The 24,512-nt window shown below is 35.2% G+C and overlaps 2 long non-coding RNA genes across 2 annotated transcripts; both read right to left on the bottom strand.

Moving 5' to 3' along the window:
* Positions 1–1,357: 1,357 nt before the first annotated feature.
* On the bottom strand, positions 1,358–2,304 carry LOC118682060 (uncharacterized). The gene is made up of 2 exons (XR_004977737.2): positions 2,101–2,304; positions 1,358–2,014 (listed from the first exon to the last, which is right to left on the bottom strand). It is a non-coding gene; the product is annotated as an uncharacterized lncRNA (long non-coding RNA).
* Positions 2,305–4,621: 2,317 nt separating this feature from the next.
* On the bottom strand, positions 4,622–6,356 carry LOC118682061 (uncharacterized). The gene is made up of 4 exons (XR_011398080.1): positions 6,238–6,356; positions 5,680–6,119; positions 5,592–5,622; positions 4,622–5,514 (listed from the first exon to the last, which is right to left on the bottom strand). It is a non-coding gene; the product is annotated as an uncharacterized lncRNA (long non-coding RNA).
* Positions 6,357–24,512: the final 18,156 nt, after the last annotated feature.

The following is a 24,512-nucleotide window of genomic DNA, read 5'->3' as shown; positions in this document are numbered from 1 at the left end:
GTTTAGTGCACCAAACCAATAAAGCTATGCCACTTTTTTACGGCAGTGTGCAAATAGGTGAAATCAGATGATAACCCCGCCCACTTCGCATGTAACGGTTTTGTTAAGAACTACTAAAATTGCTATAAATCTATAACTATACCCATTAGAAAGATTTTCGGACTTCCAGATGACTTTATACTGCATATGTCGGTCAATATGTGAGTTATCTTAATGAAATTGGAAGAGTGTGTTTAATATCGTTGTACATAAGGTATTTCTCCCTGCTTTGATCCTCGCAAGTTAGTCTACGTGCCAAATTTGGTTGAACACTGTCGAAGGTAGGGTCAAAAATATATACAAGTATATTCTGTACATATGTGAGTCAAAACGCTCTAATGGTGTGAGAGATATATACATTATACTTAGTAGGAGGCAAGGCTAATCCTACTTTAGAAGTTTTTTCAACCATAAATGCCTCTCCCCAATGCCATTTTATGTATCAAATTACAGGGTTTTATCTTAATTGAGTGGTTATGGCTTTTAATAAGTTTTCGACCAATGACGTTTTGTGGACGTGGCAGTGGTCTTATACCGCCCGTATAGAAGACAAACCTCCCTTAGGTGCAAAGTATTGTACCAAGTTTTATCTCAATATATCAGTTTTTAATCAAGTTATCGCTTACATGGGCACATTTTTTTATTAAATCATCCATATTTTTTTTACATCTTTCATGTAAGCTCACTTTGATGATGTCATCAACGCATTACAAATATTTATTAAAAAATTTAATTAATTTTTAGACCCAGTTGACTGCTAACTGTAAGTTAAGTATAATAAATAATGAAATATTATCAATGTAAAAAATGGGTTTTTATCACAAAAACAAAATGAATAGAAAGACATTCCCTATAAATTTGACTTCATAAAATTATACAATAAAACCATCCTTTCAACAGTATTTCCAGCAATTTTATAATGCAAAAAAGCAGACAATGGCTTAACGATTCAAAAACTTAATACTCACTAATTCCAATGCCATCGGCTAGATTCACTTATTCGAGAAACCACTTAACCGCCCACGCGCGCTAATTGCAACGCTCGTATTTCAGCCAGCCTTAACAAACCAGAGACACCGAATACACTTTAAAATCACCAATAATAGCAAAACATTTATTATACAGAACACACCGCAAATTCAAAAAAAGGTGACTCACCAAACAGAGTAAGCCTACAAGAAGCAACACATAATGTGGACGCACCCAAATTATTTGTTGGTGTAGAAAGCGAGGCGACATCTAAAGGGAACTTAGCCAAATTACGTCTAAATAAAGGGTATTTTTTAAACATATGGTTTTCAAAAATAAATAAAAAGTATTAATTTATTGTTATGGCCAAGAATTTGGCTTTATTATAAAGATAGGGGTTTGCCACAGCGCTAATATTCTCCTACGGACAAATGTCACCAGTCACTAAACTGACTTTTTCGAGGATGTAACGGCGTCTCACGAATGGCTTGTAGATTATCATCACATCAAATGCGAGATATTTGTTTATTAACGTATCCATTCCACCACAAATAAGTCTCATCACCCGATAAATTTTTGTTGTGACAATCGGGATCGTTTTACGTCCATTCACTGAACGTGCAACGCGCTTGATGGTCGTCCTGCCCTAATTTCTTCTTGCACGTGTTGAATTTTGTAAGCCCGCATGTAAATGGGCTATAATAGCGATACTCTGTTCTACAAGTATAACAAATAGCGTATTCGAGGTGCACTGTACCGCGTCTTTGAGGATGCGAATTTTCCACTGGAGAAAACTTGGTGTGAAACCGATCGATGGCTGCTCAAATTATCGACTCTGCTGTGCGATTATGTCGACCTAATATTGGACGTAGCGCGTGGTGCGTCGCGCGAACCAAACCACTACTTTGGTAATAAATTTACGCGATTTGCATACGTTGTCCCGAAATTAGTCTGTTTCTACCTCCTTGCGCGTTTTCAAAGCAGCGTGTTGAAATGCGTGCTGCTGCTGTTGCCGTCATCACCACCATCACAAATGTTGAAATACACAAATTGTTTTATTACAATTAAAACAATTGCATGCGCTCAACTCACCGGTTTTATTGGCGGCATTCAAGTGGCGCCGCTGCGGGAATTGGGTTTTTCGAAGGCAGTAATCAGCGCCAACAACACGCAGTCCTATGCCGCTATCAGTGGACGACTATTCTACTCTTCTTAGAGTATATGCCACCACGTGGATGTAGGCATCATTTTGCGTATGTGAAACACGCTCGTATGTATATACGAAAACTCATTTCATTTGCGTGTTAATTCGAGGAAGGCGATTTCGAGAGAATAGGCGATGATTGCAGATAGTGCATTTGAAACAAGTAAGGAAGGGTGTAGCCGAACATTTTATACTCTTGCAACTTGCAAGAGACAAATGCCTTCAGGTACTGGCAAAACTTGATATTAAAAAATTTTGCGAAAGAATTAAACATCCATTTATGGATGAAACCTTAAATAAATTACAATAAAATTTGTTATCTTTTTAACTTGTATAGACGATCATTAACTTTGACTTAATTTTGTTGCTATATTTTAGTTCGCGCTAAAGCGAAAATTATATAAAAAACACCTTCAAATGAGATACATGTAATATTAACTCGACGGAAGAGAGTAAATTTAATACATTCAGTCGCTGTGGAAAACGTCACCCAGAGGATCGGAATTAATTATATTAGGTATAAGGTATAAACAATTTCAATCTAATTCAGCGCTAAGCCACATAATTTATAAGAAAACTTATCCATTTAATTTCATTAAAATGTCACACATTTTGACCAACCAGAACGGTTTAAATACAGGTGGATAGACGGAAATCATTTTATGGGGTATATTGGGAATAGAGAAAAGAATGGGCTGTTTGCATTATTTTGAAGCAATTTTATATATAAATAATACCCACTGACCAGCATAAAACTTATTAGAATAACGAAAACCATTATAAGTAGTACATGGGAGTCGGTCGTAATAGTATTTGACACGATTTTATCAATATTTGCCAATACCACATAAAACTAATATGCCAAAGACTAATAAAATGCTCCCAAGGTTTAATGTACCTTACATGCCATCACCAATCCAAATGCAGTAAAGTCAGCCGGATGTTCGAATATTTCGATATCAGTTATATAGGGGCTAGGACAAGTTTTTGCTCAATATTATCCTCACTCTCTCAATTTAATTAAGATAACTCACATATTGGCTGATATAAGAGGCATATAGTCACCCGGAAGTTCGAAAATCTTTATATTAGGTATATGGGGGCTAATGGAAGTTTTGACCCGATTCAACGCATTTTTTACATACAGACATACTAGTATAAGGAAATGATCTTTTCTGAATTTCAATTATATATCTCACACATTGACTGATATTTTCGGTAAAAAATCAACTATAAGTACTGGCAAAGTTTAATCCCGATATAGTAATTGGTGCTTTATTTGCGTACTGGAGAATGAAAAAATCAGATGGAATTTATAATTTTGTTATATGAAAAGTAAGCATGGTTGTAGTCCGATCGCGTTCAACGTCGGATCTTCTTAAAAATTTTCAAGAGCCCATAGAGCGAAGCGATGTCGTTTGGGAAGGTCAAACGGGTTCAGTTGTTGAACAAGGTATGCATCCACTCCTTACATATTCCATAATTTTTAAGGAAATTCCACTTAATTTCATTAAGTTTACTTAAATGGTTTGAAGTCAGGTGGAAAGACAGAAATCCTTATACAGGGTATACGTGTATATACGGAATAAACTTACCTGCAAAATTTGAAAACCTTATATTAGGTATATGAGAGATATTGACCAGATATTATATATTTTTGGCAATACCATATATTGTTAACAGTAATAGATGTTCTTTGAGTTTTATTAACGTAGCTCACATACCAAGACCAATATACATATACGATTTTATTCAGGTTTAGAGCAAAGATTCACCGTTATTATATAAACATGCTCTCTTAATTTTATTAAGCTAACTTACAAATTGGCTGATATAATATATGCGATATACCATAAAATCAGCCGGTTGTTCGCAAATTATTATATTCATTATATGGGCGCTGAGGGAAGTACAGACCCGATCCAACCCATTTTTTACATATAGACACGCTATTATCAGGAAAGAATACTCGCGGATTTCAATTATATTTATATTTCAGACTTTTAGCGGTATTTTCGGTTCATAGATAGCAATAGGCACGGAGGTCATCTGATTTCATCCATTTTCGCACTGTCAAAAGTGTTTGTCCAGCACAAATTTGGGTGATATAGTTTGAATGAGTTGAGAGATATGTACATTAAACTTTTTAGAAGGAGTGGCCATGCCCACTTGCCATAACTAAGCCACAAACTTAGATACAAAGCTCTAGATTGGTACAACGAATCGCATCAATCACAACTTGCACGGCAGACGGACGAAAAGTCAGACACTTATCCGGATTTCTACTCGTCTCGTCATTCTGATCATGTATCTATATAAACATAATCCTATATCAAAGTATCTCGATTAGGTTTAAGTAATACAAACCACTGTTAGGTGAACAAAAAAGAGTATAATTCGATAGCAATATATTGCAGGAGTAAAATAATAATCATACATAGCTGTTTAAAAATACTGCATCCAATATTAAATACGACGCACGCATACATGCAATACCATGCTGCCCACGGGCAGTAGCAGGCGCAATAAGCAAATTGGCAAGAAATATTGACTGCAGACATGCGAATACAAAAGAAAACGTTCAACGGCAACAACTTCACAGACACGCCCGAATTCAGAAAGTGTGTGTGTATGTACAGGTTCTTATACTTTTCCAGGTACGGGAAATGGAGCAAGTTGCGGTTTTATAGCGCGCCGAAACTATTATTTGTTTCTCCCAGCCGCTTGCTCTGATTTCTTTTTCTGAACAAGCGCCTTAGAATTTCTACATGTTGCATTATGTTGTAGTTATATTGTATAAATACATATAATTTTGTTTTAAAGCGCGAATATGAATATAAGTCATAAAAATGTTTTATGGCGATATACGATTTCTCGATTAATGTTCGCAGCATATGGTTGTGCTTGGCTTCTATCAGCATCTCCCTTTGTTTCTTTTGTTTAGTTGGCAGCTTATATTTGTGCATTTTAAATATCTCTACGTATTTAAGGAAACATTTTTTTTCATAATTGTGGAAAGTAACGCGTTTATATCCCAAATTATAGAACAATCTATTCGTCCTTTACAATACATGTGCGGGTATATATAGATATACCAATCCAACTTTTCTTTTCGTCACGAAAATTTTAACATATTAAAGCAGTTTTTTAAGAAAGTATTATTATAGCCTTCTGACATACTGCAGGGATTTCCAGGCACATCAATATTGACGTCGATAGCCAAGCAGCAATTAATTCAATAATTTCTCATCGTATTACGTCGGAGAATGTCCTTAGAAGCTGGAAGGCAGTAGATGTTATGGCTGCAGAAAAGCGACTATATATACTGTGTTTCAGGTCATAAGAACATAGCCGACTACCGAAGCAGTACAACACATACCCAAGTCGTTAAATGCGATACACAATGAAATCTGCGAAAGGATTAATAAGATCTTGTGCATGGGCACAGAGAAAGCACGCATACTTACTACAGGTGGGTTGTTCGCCTAGTGACAGATAACATTTACGTGCATCACATGCGAACCGGATGCTCATTACTAACGATGACCCATGCTGCAAGTTGGCATGAGTGAGACGCTGGACCAACTCCTCTGCTGCTGTCCGGCCTTACCTAGAACTTGCTCAACATATGGTAGATATATTGGAACTTCGCAGTTCAAATATTAGACGAAGTATTAAAACTAGAATTCAATAGTTCAACGGCACTCTAAAGAACTGAGAGCTAAAATTAACATATTATCCTTTCTACAGTACTGCGGAAAAGTATTTAAAATCAATTTGTCACTCTGCAGATGATACCGAATTTCTGAACGTATTTCTTGCGTGAAAAATTTTCGGTTCAAAATGCCTTAGCCCATCGAAGGCAGTTTCAGACTTGAAAGAATTCAGACAACTGAATTAAAGAACTCTGCAAAAAATTCACCAAAGGAGGAACTAATTAAATAAAGAGGAATTGATAAAATATTTTAATAATTAATTTTATCAATCTGTTGAATTTGCTGCCAGAAACCTCCTGTGATATTTACATATGTATGTATGTATATGTATTATTGAAGTAAACTGCTTCGCTCTCCAAACCAATGAATGTCAAAACGAACAAGTGCAATGAACCGTATGCAACAACTTCCCGTCGCAATGCGGGGTAAAAGCCTGAAAGTTAAAAAACCAAAGGAAAACAATTCGTAAGTATACATAAAAACATAATTATTTGTATGCACAAACTTGTTAATTGAAAAGTTTCAGTCACTGGAAACTCGTTTAAATATAGTAGCTAATTATTTACATTTTCGAAAACTTACTATTACAAATGCAATTGCTATTTATTTGAACAAACAGACCAAAGCGAATTGGGAAAGAATGCAACGAAACAAATTATTTTGACCTCCACAACAACAAGGGAATATACTTGCAGTTCGTGTATTTGTATGAATGAGTAAAAAAACAGAAAACAAGAAGTATTAATTTGTTTACATTTGAACTTCATTAACGGTGCAACACCTTGATGGCGTGACCCACAACAGCGATGCGCCAGCCACATAAACACAATGACTCGAATGTGGCAGAGACGCGTCGCCACCCAATCGCCAAAGAAATTATAGCTCACAACCAATTAATGCGTGTCTGTGCGTATCTGTGCATTAGCGTGTATGAAAAACGCATCATTGCACACCTTACGACTTTCAATGGCTCGACTCATTAGCAATTGAAATAGTTGGAGATTACTCTTGCTGCCGTTGGTCGGTCCAAGTGATGAATGAAGGAGGAGCGTTTGCCAAGACAATTACCTACTGAGAGCGGTTGACCCTGGGCGCATAGTTTCTTACATTCTGCATGTTGCACATCCCCGTGTACATGAACAATTTCTTGTTTCTGGTATTAATTAGTAGAATCTATACTTACATATATTTAAAACCTTCAAATCCTTTAATAATAAATAGTAACGAAATTTCCCAAACAAACCTTCCGAAATAGTCCCCGAAGAACAAAAGCTTTCAACTTCAAATGGACAAACCCATCTGAAATCCTTCCTCAGGATATTTTTCGATATAAGTATTGCTGTCAAATATTTCGGTATAATCAATTTGAACATAGCTTCACATCTTTGCATACCATTATTTAATTTCAAATAAATAATTAAATTATATCTGCATCCAGCTATGGATTATAATTACAACCCATTTGTGCATTACTTACACTTTAATTTTTTAAATTTAGAGTCTCATACATTTTAGAAAAAATTTTTAAGTTTTACATCAACGAAATTAACAAAAAAATTAAAAAAAAATTCTTTATATTCAAAATCAATAAACCAACGAGCTTACATATTCCCATGCATACATAAATCTGTACAAGTATATATGTATAAAATATGTGTGTGGAATAATAATTTTTACGACGTGAACCGAATCATTATTTTGGTGATACAAATGCACGATTTGCAAACGTTATCAAATTGCAAGCCCAACTGATAATAAATCAAGTAACAGCTATCAAAAAGACCAATTTTGAAAGAAGGATTGCCTCATTGAAAAGCACAAAAGAGACACCCATTGTATTCTCGTCATACGTAAGGCTGTATAAGAGTCGGTATCAAAATTGACATCTTTAGGTAAAATCCCATATCTTAAGAACGGATCGAGCAAATTGCAACCGGATTCGGTACATAACATGATCCGAACATACTTATATTACGATATGATAATGGACTACATCCACGACTATTTCCCATATAAATAAAAGTTTTTATTCCATCTCTTTCCTTCACTTTACTTTATACAAATCATGTACCAATGAATATATCGAGATAAAACTTTGCAAAATTAGTATGGTATGCCAAGCAAAAAAAATGTGAAATCAGATACGAGCATACCCTATTGCGTCTGGCTCACTTTTAACCAAAAATATCGGTCAATCTGTGAAATATTAAGCATGCCCTTATGTCCCCCATATACCTATTTTAAAAATATATAAAATCGGGATAATACATACTTTCCCAAGTTTCCATGCAGCCACTTTCCGGTTGTCTTTAAGCCGTACAAATCCCCCAGTTCAGATATACGAATTATAATGACTAAGGTCAGAATCGGAATTTGGCCAACAGAAAATACAATTTATTATTATTTATTGAGCAGAATATGAACAAAATCTGAAGACAGTTGTAGAAAACAATTTAAAAAATAAATTAAACTTTATAATTCATTCTTGTGCAAAATCATTTGTTCTGTTTCTGGTTTTGGCTTAATCTTTCCCTGAATAAGTAATCCATTCAAATCGGCCAATTTGAATTTGTCGTCATATGTGGCCACGTATGCATCTGCGAAAGGATGCGAAGAATGAAATACCTTTCAAATCTCGAACTGATTCTCCATTTAGAAATCAAGTGTATGCGTGGAATTAAAATACGTTTTTCGCGAGCAACTTTAGTGAGCACTTCACAATCTATTGTGTTGCTATAATATAATATTTATAATATATTATATATGCTTGCTTCGTATTTAAATTTCGAATTAACGAAACTATCGCATTAGTTTTGAGGTCCAACTTATGTGGTGACAAACCACTTACAATCTTACAGAACAAGTATTCAAAAATTCTACTGGATAGTTGCCCACCTCTCTGTTATCCTCGCAAATACAAAACAGTAATAAACCTTTTTTTCGCCAGCGATGTGATTCAATACATCATTATTGATAAGTCCACAATTTTATCAATATCAGCTGGTCCGACAACTTTGTCATTTTCACAAAAAGTTATCAAAATTTGAGTAAGAGGCAAGCCTCTTTTTTGAAATTCAATTGTATATGTAAAAGCCTCAACTTTGCCAAAAACAAATGTCAGATATGCGTTCTTTTAAATTCGATTTAAATACACGCACAACTATTTCAGGCCTAAATTTAGATGATTCAGTAAGATCAATATTATTAACAATTTTCGGCTAATTCGGATTGCAAGTCATTGTACTTAATTCCGCCTTATAAAATGTAGTCGATAGATAGATAGATAAAAATAGTTTTTGGGATTTATGTCAAACGCTTTATTGCAAATCTGAAATATGCAAATTATAACATGGTAACTTTATTTCGAATCTGTCTACCATTAGAATTATGTTGCACGTTATGCGATATATAAACGTGTCAACCAAAATCTCTATTTGGGAATAGTAAAAGATATGCCAATGGATCCAAAGCAGAATCTAAAACTGATACATTCTTAACTACACCATCAACCAACTACATATAATTGACCTTGGAAAAAATTTCAATAAAAATAAACTATCACACAACGCACTTGAGATAAAGCTTAGCACTTCTAACTCACCAAAATAAAACGAGTTATATCAAAGGTTATTTCCACTTCATAGTGTTTTTTTTAAAGCATTAATTGAAATTTAATCTGCGTTATAAATGTAATTGTAACAGAATTCAGTGTTGCAACACGCAAAGTCGAAACACAATTAAAAGTGAAAACAAATCGCAACCACGAATCCACCTTAAACGATAAAAAATTATCCGATATATGTATTTGCAACTTATACAGAACTGCGACGAAATGTACCTCTGTATACGACTGTGTTAAGTGTGACGTGCAAAGGAGAAAAAACATCGACCAATGAAAACGCGCCACTGCGTTGTGCACTTCTAAACGTCTTCGTCTTTCCAACGGTATAAATTTTATTCATATAAATATATTTTATCCATATATATACATATATACATATATGTCAACGGAAACACAGTCAAAGAGGGAACACAAACTTTTTTGTTAGCGTAGTAATATATAATATAAAAGATAATTGATTTCTTCCACCGGACTTTAAACCGTTTGTCAATATACTTGTTTGTGATATTTTATTGGAATTGGTCAATATGAATGAAAATTTGAGCTAGATCTTGGTCTAGCCTCATACTCCTAAAATCCGATCTCCTATTGACGTTTTCCTCATATACCTAAAATAGAAAGTTTAGGCCCTTTGGCTTATATCACATATCTCATTTGAGATTGATTTTAATAAAAATACATGAACATGTATCAAAATGTAGTAATTAAACTAAGTGACGACCTATGTATATTATACGTTAGTTACATACCAAATATGATTTCGTTGAATAGCAATATTGAATTCTTTGGCAAGTTTTGCTTTCAATAAAAAAATTTTCCAATACCCCAAAAGACATATTTCTTGGACTTGATCTTTAAAAATTGCGAGAGTATAAATTGTTCGGTTGCACCCGTACTTAGCCTTTCTTCCTTGTGTATTATTATTATCGCTGTAAGGTTACGGACCATACGGAATTTATATATGTACATGTAGCTCACACACGCAGGCACAAAATTTTAAAAAATTACGATTTTTAAATTTTTTTCATAAATCAAACATTGAATTTGTAGAGAATAAAAGTGTCAAACTTTTTAAGTATATTTCTTTTTCGTTTGCGCATTAGTCTTCAATCTTAATTCTGCATTAACAACCAAGCGATAAATTCAATAAATAAATTTCATTTGGCAGGCAATTCATTTCAAAACATTTGCCAATGTGCGTATTGTGAAACGTGGTTGGGTGCATAAGAACTTATTGGCGTTTGTAAATAAAACAGTTACCGAAAGCAACAATATGGAACACTTAATGCTCTACAGCGAACGACACAATATTTAAATTTCGTGCCAATTTCGCGATTGGCAATTTATCACGCTGTCATCTCACATCGACCGCTGAGCGTTGAGCGCCAGTGTGATTGCGCGATCGAAGCACACACAACAGCACCTATCGGAGGCGCCAGACTGTGTGTATGCGTACATTCCAAGGCGCCGTGACGCTGCATCTACGCATGTTTGCCAATGATCAATAGTCTGTGACCCTAACGAAAAATAAACGAATCGGTTGCCGCAGCTGTATCAGTGCAATCTAGACTATGCAACAAAGCACATATTAGACTAGTATCGAAAAAAGCCTTTAAATAATAAATATGATATTTTTTACTTGTATTAATATATACATGTATGCGCATATGGTTTTAATTTTAATTCAATTCGCATAAATTTTGCGTGTGTACACAAACACACATTGAAAGTATTAAGCACTCGCTGCTTGATACTGCCATTGAGTAGTGTTGACGTTGGCGTTAATTAAATAAGTACCTAGTGTACTTACGTCCATCCACTTTCAGCGCTCACTGTCAAGCGCCGCTTCGAGTCGCCGCAAAAGAGTGCCAAGTTACTCGCACCTTAAATTTTTAATGACCCTAAATGAGGTAGCTTCATTGTATGTTACCATACATGTGTTGTGCTTATAACTTGGTTTATTACGTAGGTACATTATTAACGACTCATGTGCTTATGCAAAAATGAAACATGGGTTGGAGTGATTGAAAAATAGTTGGTATTTAAGGTGTAGAAGGCATACGTATAAGCTCACATAAGTTCGAGAAAATTGTATTCTCGACAAAAGAGACTTTTCCAAACCAATTAGGAAACCTAATTTTGCATAAAATCATTAATTACCGGAAATACTTTTCTTGTATATACATATATACATATGTATATGTATAAAACCGGAAGAGCAATTCTTTTTAATGTATGATATGTTACGTCAAATATGAGTGATTTCCAAATTAAAACTACCAAGAGGCTACGTTGAATTTGTGCTATTTGTGTGCGTCTTCAGTAGGACTGTTTTTAGTACATTTAATCTACTGTGTACGTTCTTCTACATACACGAGAGTACTTTCGTTACTTAATTGTAATCTTTATCATTTATTTTTTGAAGATTTTCTCTTTCAAATGTTAGCCGCGGCAACGTCTCAAACTGTCCATCCGTTGAGCCCAATTTTCGATGACTTGTTCGAGCATTTCGACCGGTAACTGGCGAATGACACGCGTGGTGTTTTGCGCCATCGGAGCGGGATTGTCCGCATAAATTTTAGACTATATATATCCCCACAGGAAAAAGTCTAACAGTGTGATATCACACGAGCTTGGTGGCCAATCGACCGGTCCAAAACGTGAAATTATCTGCTTTCCGAAGTGTTATCTCAATAAATCCTTTGACAAATGCGATGTGTGAGAAGTGGCGCCGTGTTTTTGAAACAAAATCTCGCCGAGAGCTTCAATTTCAGGCATCAAATAGTTGTTTATTACCGGCATCATTTTTGAAGAAATATGGCTGATAATTTCACAGCCCCACAAACCACACAAATCCGTTATTTTTATTGGATGAAATGGCAGCTCTTTAATCTCTTCAGGTTGCTCTTCGTTCCGAAGGCGGCAATTTTGCTTGTTTACATACCCATTGAGCCAGAAATGGGCCTCACCGCTGAACAGAATTTAGCTTAAAACGTTGGATGTTCTTGGAACTTTTCAAGAGCCCAAAGAGCGAAGCGATGTTGCTTGGGAAAGTCGAACGGCTTCAATTCGTGCATAAGCTGTATTTTGTATGCTTTCAATTTAAGATCTCTACGTGAAATGCACCGAGTCGTTCCATACCTCAGTTCGGCTACGGCCGCTATATGTTCTTCACTGCGTGCTGGACGTGGTCTATTCGGTCGAATATTATCCAATATTATATGCTGGGTTTCAAGATCGGTGATGGTGTTGCGAATAGTATGCTCAGTAGGCTGATAATGTTGACCATAAGTTAAGCGAAGCGCGCAAAACACATTCATTACAGAACGTGAATTTTCCTAATAAAATTAAACGGGTTGTAAACTTTGTTCATTCGTAAGTCTTTCTTGACCCGAACCATGTGGGATATGTCAAAAAAAGGCTATTGAAAGAAGTACGTCTACTTGGATCAAGTTATTATTTATTTGATACATTAGCGTGTCTCTTCTTTTGCAATGGAAACGAAAAGTGAAATATTGTGAAGCGAAAATATTAGTTAAAAGACCTTAATACCGCAACCGAAGTTAACGTTGTTTCTTGCTTTTATTATGAAAACTTGTAGTTTTTGGGATGCCAGCGTTGAAGAAAGAGATTGTAAAATTTTATATCTCAGTTAGTTGCAAATTTTTTCTCTTTATATATATATATTATATACTAATTAATTATATTTTGGAAAAAGGAACCTCAGGATACAATCAACCTTAAACAGAATGAGCAGTGGTGGTTTCACTGTCAATCATATCTATGAAGTACGTATATCTTTAAATATTCTTATGTTGACCTCAAACTCCTCAACTTTTGTTTACATTTATACGATTTTTACGTAATGAGGAATTAAAAAATGTAACAATATTTTAGCATTTCGCAATTATTCCGTTTTCTTGTATTATCTCTGATTTAATAATCGTACAAATTTTTAGAGAGAAAACTATTTAGAGTTCCATTTTGTTGTTATGAAAAGCACAACACCAATCCAATAGAATTACAACTGAAGGTTATTTTGCTAAATAATCAGAACACATCAAGAAATTTCAATCACGAAACAATTACCCATATGTTATAAAAGTGTGCACAAAAATGTCTACAAACACGCAATAAAAGGTTAAAAGGTTCACAATAGCAATATTGTTCTGCTTTGAACGAGAGCTACAGAGATAAGAGACAATACGACAATACAATAACTTTAACATAATATTAAAACCCGATTCAAAGCACGGTCAGGGCTTGATCTGGTAAGAGTCTGAAAGAATTTAAAAAGAATTATAGAAATCGGCGCTTTTCTAATTGACAGATCAATCACTTGGTCGTGCGACGGTACATTTGTTTCGCAAGTTGCAGTTGCCTGTTGAAACTGAGATTCATTAACATTTCAATGCGGCAAAAATTAAAAAAAATTGGTTAAGTGCTTAGGAATGCTTAAGTGAAGTTTCAATTGTGCCAGCGGCTGTCTTAGAGGTATTGCTGCTGAGATTTTCTATCTGAGATGTTTTATTTACAAATGAGTGTATATAAATTATATACACATATTTATGTATATAATTTAGCCGCCGTTGTTGATAGCAAAATTGCCTTATCACACGATTTGCCAAACGCACACACATAAAACCGCATTCCCACACGTTTAGATGCACTCATTGTAGAAATGGTCTGACCATTATAAAGAAACTGGTAACGTAGATCACAAGCCAAGAAGAGGGATATCACGTGATATCAAAAAGTGAGGGCAATGCTATTGCTCTCTTTTTTGAAAAGAAACCTCTTCTCAGTCTAATAAAAGCTAAAACAATTTGATTAAAAAGGAATTAGATATATTGTATCTCCAAATACAATACGGAACAGAGATCTGACATCAAACACAGCAGTGCGGTAATCAAACCCCTACTTCCAAAAACACAAAGGTTACATTGGGCGCAGGAAAACATCAACCGTGATTGCAGCAATGTAATAAAGGGTTTTCCAATAAAAGTGGCATGATTTTTATTTTCCAAAACGAACACACTAATTGTTAAGAAGATTTAATTGTTTTTTATTTATTGTGAAGTACAATCAATACAATAAAGTTCTGAATATAACATCAATCAAATTGCCTCCGCGACTTGTTTTGCAGGAACGAATTTGATGAACCCAATTTTCGCGTACTTTTTCCATTAAATCGACATCGTATGACACGTTCAATATTGGCTTCTAAAGATTGAAGAAAGTTTGGTTTATTGCTAAAGACCAATGGCTTCAAATAACCCCACAATAAGTAGTGTAATGGTGTCACCAATTTCATTTCGAAAGAACCACCATCAAACTCTTAATTTAGGTGGATGCAAGGGGCTTATATGAATCGACAGTTTTCTTTATGGGCTTCCCAAAGGCCTAAGTGTGTCGTAAGACAGCCACTTTACCTACCTCCTTAATGCCACAACTCCTAATACTTTACAAACTAAACTAATAGAACAGATGATGGGAAAATTTAACTAAGAAATGAAAAATAAAAATTAATTTAAATCAAATAACAAATAAAACAAGAAAAAATGTTAATTTCGGTTGTACCGAAGCTATAATACATGAACTTGATTCCAATCGTGCAATTAGTATGGCAGCTATATGCTATAGTGATCTGATCTGAGCAATTTCTGCGGAGCCTTAAACAAAACTCGGGCCTAATTTCGTGAAGATACCTCGTCAAATGAAAAAGTTTTCCATGTACACACTTTATTTCGATCGTTCAGTTAATATGGGTGTTACAAACATCGCAGCAAACTTTATATACCCTGCTCAGGGTATAAAAACGCAAATAATTTGGTTAAATAAAGAAGAAAATCAATTATGCAAAAGCAAAAATAATGAATTCATTATATTTGGTTTAACCTGCATAAAGTAGCAAAGAACAGCTACCGCAATGCGGTCAAGAAAATATTGCTTCTTTGATTACCTTTTTCGTTATCCCTACAAAATTTAACTTAAATCTTTAAAGTAATAATGAAAACAATGTTTGCGAAATCGTGCGAGTCTTTATAGTTTCAAATTACTTGCACGAGTGAAACACAACAACAAAAAGCTTCTATGGTTGCCGTGAGAGTTAAAAAGTACGCTTTACATGTACATAGTTTAACACCACCAATTCATGTGTCCACCCAGCAGCTTACAACAAGACGCAGCGCTGCGCGTGCGCCACAAGACATAATAAGCATTGCGACCATCAACTGCGTGTCATGACGCTACTGCCGCCGTAGGCATAGCGGGCTTTGAAGCTATGCTAATAGCTATGCTCTGTAAGTTTATATAACTTTTCCTTTGTCATTTTAGTAAACCATCAATGTCACTTAGCAATCCATCAGCTGCTCGTGCAACTATTTGTGAAAAAATCTAGTTTTTACAACTATCAAACTATTATCTTATTGACTACACCTTTATAACACCACAAATGTACATCGGCTGTGGGTCTAGGTGGATAATCATAATGAACAGATCTTTCTGGGTTTTTTTCGAAATGAAATATATTATAACACCGAGTGTTGGATGAACAGCAGCGACCCTTACTTATTCTTTGTTATAAGCACTGCTATCCATATCAATTTGTTTCTTTTTGAAATATTTGATTTTGTTATATTGTTAGCTCGTTAAAACTAATTTGAATCAAAATTGTATCAAGATGTCAAAATAAATGCAACGGGCGGCGCATGCGCCAACAGTAAAAAATCATGCTGCTAAAAGTAAAATAGAATAGAATGGGTATATAATCTTACCATCTTATGCACTTAATATTTATTTCTGCTTATTAAAATATGAAATTATTTTGTGTTATATTTTGGTTTGGTAATTTGTAGTATATTATTTTTTATGGACTGCCTAAAGATGTTTAGCGTTCGAGTAGTACTCCTCAGCGGTCCAAAAATTATTTCAATTTTTTTTTTATATCTGAACAGGGTATATTAGGTTTGGCACAGCGTTTGTAATACCCAGAAAAAAACGTCGGGGACCCTATAAAATATATACCAAAATGAACAGCATGATGAGCTGAGTTGATTTAGCCATGCCCGTCTGTAAATTTAGCATATAACCTTTCCTCACCAAGAAGCTGCTCATTTGTCGGAATGGCCGATATCAGACCACTATATATAGTTCTTCTAAGGCAAATCTAACATTATCTAAGGCAATAATAGAATCTGCGAAGAAATTGTTCAGATCGAATCACGATAGCAACCTTTTATATCATTGAAGGGTATTATAGCTTCGATGTGACCGAAGTTATCGTTTTTTCTTGTTTTTATACCATAATAATACCTATATTATCCGTAATATTATCTGGTTAACTCATGAGAGATAAAAGTGATATCTGGAAAACTGAACAAAAGAAATTTAATATACGAGTATATGTATGATGAAGCATTAACCAGTGGATCAAAAATCACTAATATACATATATTAGGGCTATGAGGTTTAGAACAAGGTTTAGACTAATATTATTCTTATTCAGCGCCAATAATTTTTAAGAAAACTTGTTAATTTAATCCTTTTTAAATATTACAGAGTTTGACTAACATAAACGGTTTAAAGTTAGCTGGAAAGTCGGAAATAATTTTATGAGGAGCTAGGGAAGGTCTGGACTAATTGCTTAACTTTTGCCATTACTCAAGTATACTCGAGATATGTTCCCATACAATTTCATGAATATAACTCACACACAGACATATTCGGTATAAACTCTGCTAAAATATGCACATTGTTCAATTGTTATTCCGATTCTTATGAAGCTATTTTGGTTTTAATACACCTATAACTGTTATGTTTCACAGAGTATGAGAAGGAGCTAGAAAGATATGTTGTCAGCAAGCTTGGTTGATTTATCTTATGTTATAATATGTTTCAAACCACAGATATGCCTGCCTAATTCAATGCTTTGTACCAAATTACAGCTTTGCATCTCAATTAGTGGCTTAGTTATTGCCCTTTATAATAAAGATCCATTTTCGCCTATCTACCATACCAACCTCCGCAAATTATATTAACGTTTGAAAGGCAGGCTTTCGGTTTTGCCCAAACTTAGGCTTCACAAATCCGTGCAAAAGTGACGGAGTAAGCAGAAAAAAGCGAAATCTTCTTTCGTTGTATATTAATTTTTCTGCTGGCTGCAATGAATTAATCACCTAAATTGCTACTTTTGCTACTATCGCGTAGATATATGCTACCTATTGCCGTAATGCCCCGAGGTATTAAACACATAGTTAGACCGTGTGGCAAGAGTTGCCGTCGACTAACGAGTTCTGTTGTAATTTATGCTTTTCCATTTACCGCTTAACACTGAGCATCGCGTTTGCACCGACTCTGATTTCATTAATTTATTTTGTTTTTGCAACCATATTTTCAACTAAATGCTTAGGGTTGCGGACGCAGTTTGCAAGCTAATCATGCTCTGTCCAGCCACATTGTTCTGACCTCCTCGATTTGACCGGTATTTTTTTATTGAACGTATTATTTTCCTTTTGTTATATATATTTATATATTTTTAAATATTGAATTATTCAAAAATTGGAATAACTTAAAATATAATATAATACCACTACCAAAAGCTCTCAGCGCAGTTTGCTTTGCATTTTTCAATCATCTATACTTAGTAAATAAGCATGAGACAAATTTAATTTTTAATTTGCAACGTATATAGTTTTCAAAAACCGCAGGCATCTCTACTATATTCGTTACAGTTTTAAAGACATTTGTTAGCCTGGTGCTGCTATCGCAACTGCCGCTAACACTTTTTCACGACTCGCCTCTCCCACCTCGCCGGAAGCAACAAAATTCTGCTATTATCTGAATCGTTACCGCTACAACTTGAAACAATCAAAGGCGAAATTCACCTTAGACGATTGCAATAATTTCTTGGATAATGATTGTACGTACCTTGATGATGTGGATAAGCAAGGCGATAGCAACAAATACAGCAGCATCAAAGCTAAAAATATTAGCCTTAAATGATTAGACGGGCATCGGCGTGAACCTGACAAGTGGCTGCAGTTGTAACAACAAAGCAGAAATCCATTTGCTGCCACAATCGATAATGCCGGAAATGGTTGACTGCGATTAGAGAATGCTGTGCCATAATTGCCACCAATAAAGCAAAAACGACAACAATTGCTAACACAATATCACAGATCATTTGCAACAAATTGGACATGACAAAAGCTCTCACAATAATAGTAACGGAAACACCAACACTAACGATAAGGGCACAGTAACAGTAACATCAAGAGCGATTGCGAAACCGATACGAGCCATGGTTATAACGGTAGCGACGCGCTGATTGAGAGCGATTATCAACCGAAAGTGACACCGAGCAACAGAAATTGCAGCAAAATTAAAACTTGCCAGCAACTACAATGCTGGGGCATATAAAAGTGACAAAAGTGTTGTTTGTAAAAAATAATAATGCAAACAGCAACAGCTGATTGGCGACTTGCTATCCGACGACAACGAGAGCGATCTACAAACAACTCAAAGACTTAGCGATAGTCAACTTAAACGTATCAATAATAATTGCAATGGACAATAAACCTAAACAAAACAATACTTTGAAAGTGTTAATATCCGTAAAACATTGCGACCATTGCATATATATTAATCAGCGTGATGATTAATTAACGGTAATTGAACGAGTATTAAATACTAATTACTTATTCGCACTCTACAGAAACTCATAGCAATTAAGGCAAGTAGAACAATTCTTAAATTACGACGACTTCAACATGGCTTGTGTAAAACTCGTCTGATTTATTTTACATCTATATATATATATATAGTAAACTAATGTTTTTTTCGCTTGGTACTCTGAAAAATTGGTCGACAAACACCTCCAAAACAGCTTCTCCAAGGATGATTTCTTAATTATAAAGGAAAGGTTTTCCGCTTTATAGTTTTCTATTTATTTTTTATTATCAGATAGAAAAATGCATATCTCGCTTCCAACTATTTGAAAAAATATTTCGTTTTATGCATTTTGTAGGAAATTGAACGTCTTTTCAAAAATGTCGATTTTTTCGATTGTTTCATAAACCTAATTGACTAAAAAATATTAACGGTAGAAGTTTGACTATTTTAAGGCACATTTGACAAAAAAAAACCTCTCGCGGTACTCATTCACCGAAGTGCACAAACTCGTACGTATATCAAGCCAAACAGCGGATGAGTAACAGTGATGAGGCTGGTTTGCATAAACCGGAGCTTAGAAAGCTCAAGAGCCAAAACCAAAAGGGGAACAATCGCTAGAAATTATACGAATTTGCAGTAATCAAGTCAGTGGCAATCGAACAAACGAATAAAAAAGTGGTAACTTTCTTTTACTTTTTTTGTAATTTTTCTTTTTCTTCACATACGTTTATTCAGTTATATATTACATTTTTCCATTTCCGTTGAATGGAGCTTGACACATTAGCGGTTCAGTGCGCACACCAGGCATAACTGACTATTCCAAAAGCAACAGTGCGTATCTATTCAAAAACCTCACATATGCAATTCACGTATTTACTGATCTATATATAGGTACCTCGCAAGGATTATATGCTATAGGAACAATGCCCTACAAAACTTGCCATGTTCAATCCACATTTATGTAATTAAACCATGAACAGGGTATATTAAGTTTGCCACAAAGCTTTTAACACCTAGAAAAAAACATTGGAGACCCTACAAACTGTATACATAAATGAGGATCATTATAGCATGAGGATCATATAGCTGTCATACAAGCTGAACGATCGGAATAAAGTGCTTGTATGGAAAATTCTTGCATTTGACGATATATCTGTGCGAAATTTGTCATGGAATATTATTTAAGGCAACAATGTTATCTCCGAAGAAATTTTATAGATCAGATGACTGTTCATTTGACGAAGTTTTTTTACGAAATTAGGTATGAGTTATTGTCTAAGCAAGCAATGTAATCTCCGAAAAAATTTTATAGATCAGATCACTATATCACATAGCTGCTATACAAATTGAACGATCGGTATCGATATTTCACGCAAGCAATACCGACTACCTACACGCTAGCTCTTTAAGTCACCAAGAAGAAAGTTACATATATGCTAAATAAGAGGACTAAATTAGAAGGTGTATCTATGAGTAAGACACACGAGTTAAAGATATAGGTCGAGCCTCTCGGCTCTCTATGCTGCTCATGTATTATTTTCACAGGCCACTCTTGAGGCCAACTTCTCACCATTAAGCGCGTTCGCCATGGACTGAAAAGATGGTAATCACTTGGTGCCAGGTCCGGACTATAAGGTGGGTGCATTAGGACCTCCCATCCAAGCTTCTGACGCGTTACCAAAAGTAAGTGACCCATTTTTCATCGCCAGTCACAATCCGCTTCTGAAACGGGTCGATTTTGTTGCGATTCGCAGATGGAAATTCGGTCCATCATGTTTTTTTGCGTTAGATCGTGTAACACCCAAACATCGAGCTTCTTTTTGAATCCAAGGTTATGCAAATGGTTTCAAACGGTTTTCTGGCTTATCTTTAGTTCCTCAGCAATTAAATAAGTGCTCACGTGACGGTCTGTTTCCACTATTTCCATGATTTTATCGCAGTTTTCGACGACAGGCCTCCCGAAGCGTGGTGCATCTTTGACATCGAAATTACCGGAACGGAACCTAGCAAACCACTTTTGTGTTACACGTTCGTTTCCATAAACTAAATTCATTTTTTCAGCCGCTTTGGCTGCTTTTTTGCCTTGATCGAAGAAAAATTGTAAAATATAGCGAATTTTCTCTTTGCTGGTGTCCATCTTTGACGAGCGCTCACAACGTACTGAGTTAACCAATCGAAAAACTGTCAAGGACAAACTTTTAGTGCGAATAAACACGTTTTCAGCGCCGTATAGTATGAAATGATGCGACACGTAACACCAGTACTATGGACAATAACGCCATCTCTTAGATAAAAACCGAACGAACTTTTTACTTTACCTAATATCAAGGAATTGTAATATACACTGAAAGCGAAAACATTAAGCGTACATTTAATATAAAGTTATACTGCTGCAATTGCCATAGCTAACGACGGCTATTACTGTCATGCGACTTCAGAGCGTAAACGTAGATGACGCCGACGCAGCCCTGTAACAAGGCGTGGGCACAACACATACGAGTGTATGGGTATGACTACCAATATCAGACATCCAACCAGACTTAAACTGATTTAGAACTCGTTTTTCATGTAGTTAAAGACTTGATTTGCGAGTGCAGGTATGCCACATACGGAAATCACCTAATAATAAGGGGTTTATAAAAGTGTCATGCAGTTACTCGACTTTAAACGCCGTCGTTTTGCACGCGTTGGATTTGAATGGACTGATTTAGTTATGTTTTGTCCGTGTTCTTTACTTCACATTACCGAAGTCTTTTGGCGTTATTTGTTTCTGGCCATTGTCTCTTTAGACATTGCGTCGCATTATGAACCACCTATAATTACAACATGGTCTTGTCTGTCGATTAAGTGTTTTAAGCAGAAAAACAAGAAAGAATAAAACACGTAAGCTTTAGTTGCACCGAACATATAATGCGCTTCACATATAAAAATAATTTTCAATATAACAACGTGATTTTGATCGGTCAGTTGGTATGGCAACTATATGCTATAATGGTCCAATCTGAACACTTTGGTCGAAAACTGTAACAGTGTCTTAGACAATAACGCAAGCCAAATTTCGTGAAGGCATCTTGTCAAAAAAAAAGTTTCCATACAAGGGCTTGATTTGTAAATCCAACAAAATCTGAGGGACTAGTTCGCGCTTGGACAAATAAATGGACATGACTGATCATTTAAATATAGGTTTGATAAGGTCTTCGACGTATCCTTCTGGGTATTACAAACTTTGTGGCAAATTTATTATATATTGTTGAGGGTGTAATTGTTGTAGGTATATTATTTTTACTGTTATTTTAATCGTCATGTGCTTTTTGCTTATATTATATTGTTTGTCTTTTACTTTTGAGCCAATAGTGCTTTTGTCGCTTTTCCATTGCTATTGTTCTTCGCTTCGCTGCCTCATGTGCAAACGTGTAGTTGTTTGGTTGAGCGCCACTTTACTGTGTTGTGGTAGTCCTCAATTAGTGTTTTAAGATGAATTGACTTTAACGCTCGATATAAAGTCGAGATAGCGACAGCGCGGTAGCTTTTCTTGCTATGTTCGCTTATCTGGTCGCTTCGTTGGTTGTTGCACTTTCTTTGGCGCGCAACTTATACATGCATCTAGACGATGTTTGCGGCAAATAAGTGTGAAAGTTTCAGAATTAATACACCACCACGTTTGTCCACCCAACACCGACAAAGGCCTAATTGGTTAAAACAAATTGCTGTGATAAATCGCTTTTCACTATTTAAGTTTTCTCAAACTTTGAGTTATCGCCCACTAAGATTGGCAAGTATATTTTTAGCTCGACTTGTACCGCCTTGGCTAGTCTAGGCTTGTGCGTTTGTAACTATGGTTAGCAGAGATTTCCAAACGAAGACGAAAGCTAACTTCCGCTATGTGAGACAAAATTGCGAACAATATTTTGTGACATACACACGATCAGTGCGTGCAGATATATAATAGTTCGAAGTCGACCGACGACTTCTGTTTAATACTCAAAGAAAACAATTATCTATGGTTGCAAATAACTCAGAAGATATTAAGAACGGTAGCTTTAGTAATCAATGCACTTTAATTAGTCCGCATTGAAAAGCTAAAAATATATCTGATACGCTGGATACATTTTGAGGGCTAGTTTTTTCTCAAAGCTTGTTCTACTTCGTAAAAAAAAAATATTTCGTTCAATCTATTCAAGGTGAAATCTTATAGGTTGTAACGGTTGCAGCTTCCGAAATGGTATCATATTGTGGGTCAAGTTTCAGTATGAGGTTTAAAAATTTCGTTGCAGTTTATTTGTACATACAGTTAAAAAAAGAGATTATCATTAATTTAAGCTTAAGCTTAACTGCGTTTTGTGGGCGTGCTAATGATCAGATTACGCCCTATGGCGCCAGGAAGCATGTATACCTAGTTTCATCGAGATTTCTGAGCTTTTACTCAAGTTAAAGATTTCACAGGGGAAAGGACGGACGGACGTACGACGGTCACCCGGATTTCAACTCGTCCTTAGGAACATTTATATATAAATAACTTCATATCTATTTCGATTAGTTTTAAGTAATACAAACAAACGTTAGGTGTACGAAACTATTATACTCTGTAGCAAAATGTTGCAAGAGTAAGAAAATGCAATGTGAAGGGCTTTATAGCTTCGGTGCAGCCGAAGTTAGCGTTTTTTAGTTTTTTTCAAAAAAACAATTTTTAGGGTCGTTTTAGTTTGTTGCCTTAAGCCGCTACGAAATCTATCAATTTATTTATTTATTGGTAAAACATAGAGAATCGTGTTGCCGGACGCACCCACTTTTTGTTGGCACCGCATTAAAAAGCTGTAAATGTTTCTTTGACAAAAAGTATTAGGTAAACTCAACTTTATGTTTAACTGTTTAAAAGTCGCACAGCTACTGCCGAATTGGCTTAGCGTTAAAAGCGGTAATTGAAATTTTAACATTTGCATTTCATTTATAATGTCCTTTTGACGTTGGCTTTTATGCCAGACACAGCGCAGAGATCGCTGATTGGACTTCAGCAACAAAGTATGTATTTCATGTTAAAAATGTTTTTATATTTACAATATATACATACATATTAGGGTGGGTAAAAAATATGATATTGTTTCGCTTGGTACTCTGAAAAATAGGTTCTTAGACACCTCTAAGAGAGTATCTGAAAGTATGAGCTTTTAATTGTAACGGTAAGGAATACCGAGAATATCTCGTTTTATAAGTTTTATAGGAAATTAAATGCTCTACAAATTGGTTTCTTACGGTTTTTACGCTAACTTAACCGTTTAAAAGACATAAACGA

The sequence above is a fragment of the Bactrocera oleae genome, chromosome 2 (genome assembly GCF_042242935.1).
Source record: "Bactrocera oleae isolate idBacOlea1 chromosome 2, idBacOlea1, whole genome shotgun sequence".
Classification (NCBI taxonomy): Eukaryota; Metazoa; Arthropoda; class Insecta; order Diptera; family Tephritidae; genus Bactrocera; species Bactrocera oleae.
The sequence above is the reverse complement of the archived record's forward strand: the minus strand, read 5'-3'. Positions and strand labels throughout refer to the sequence as shown.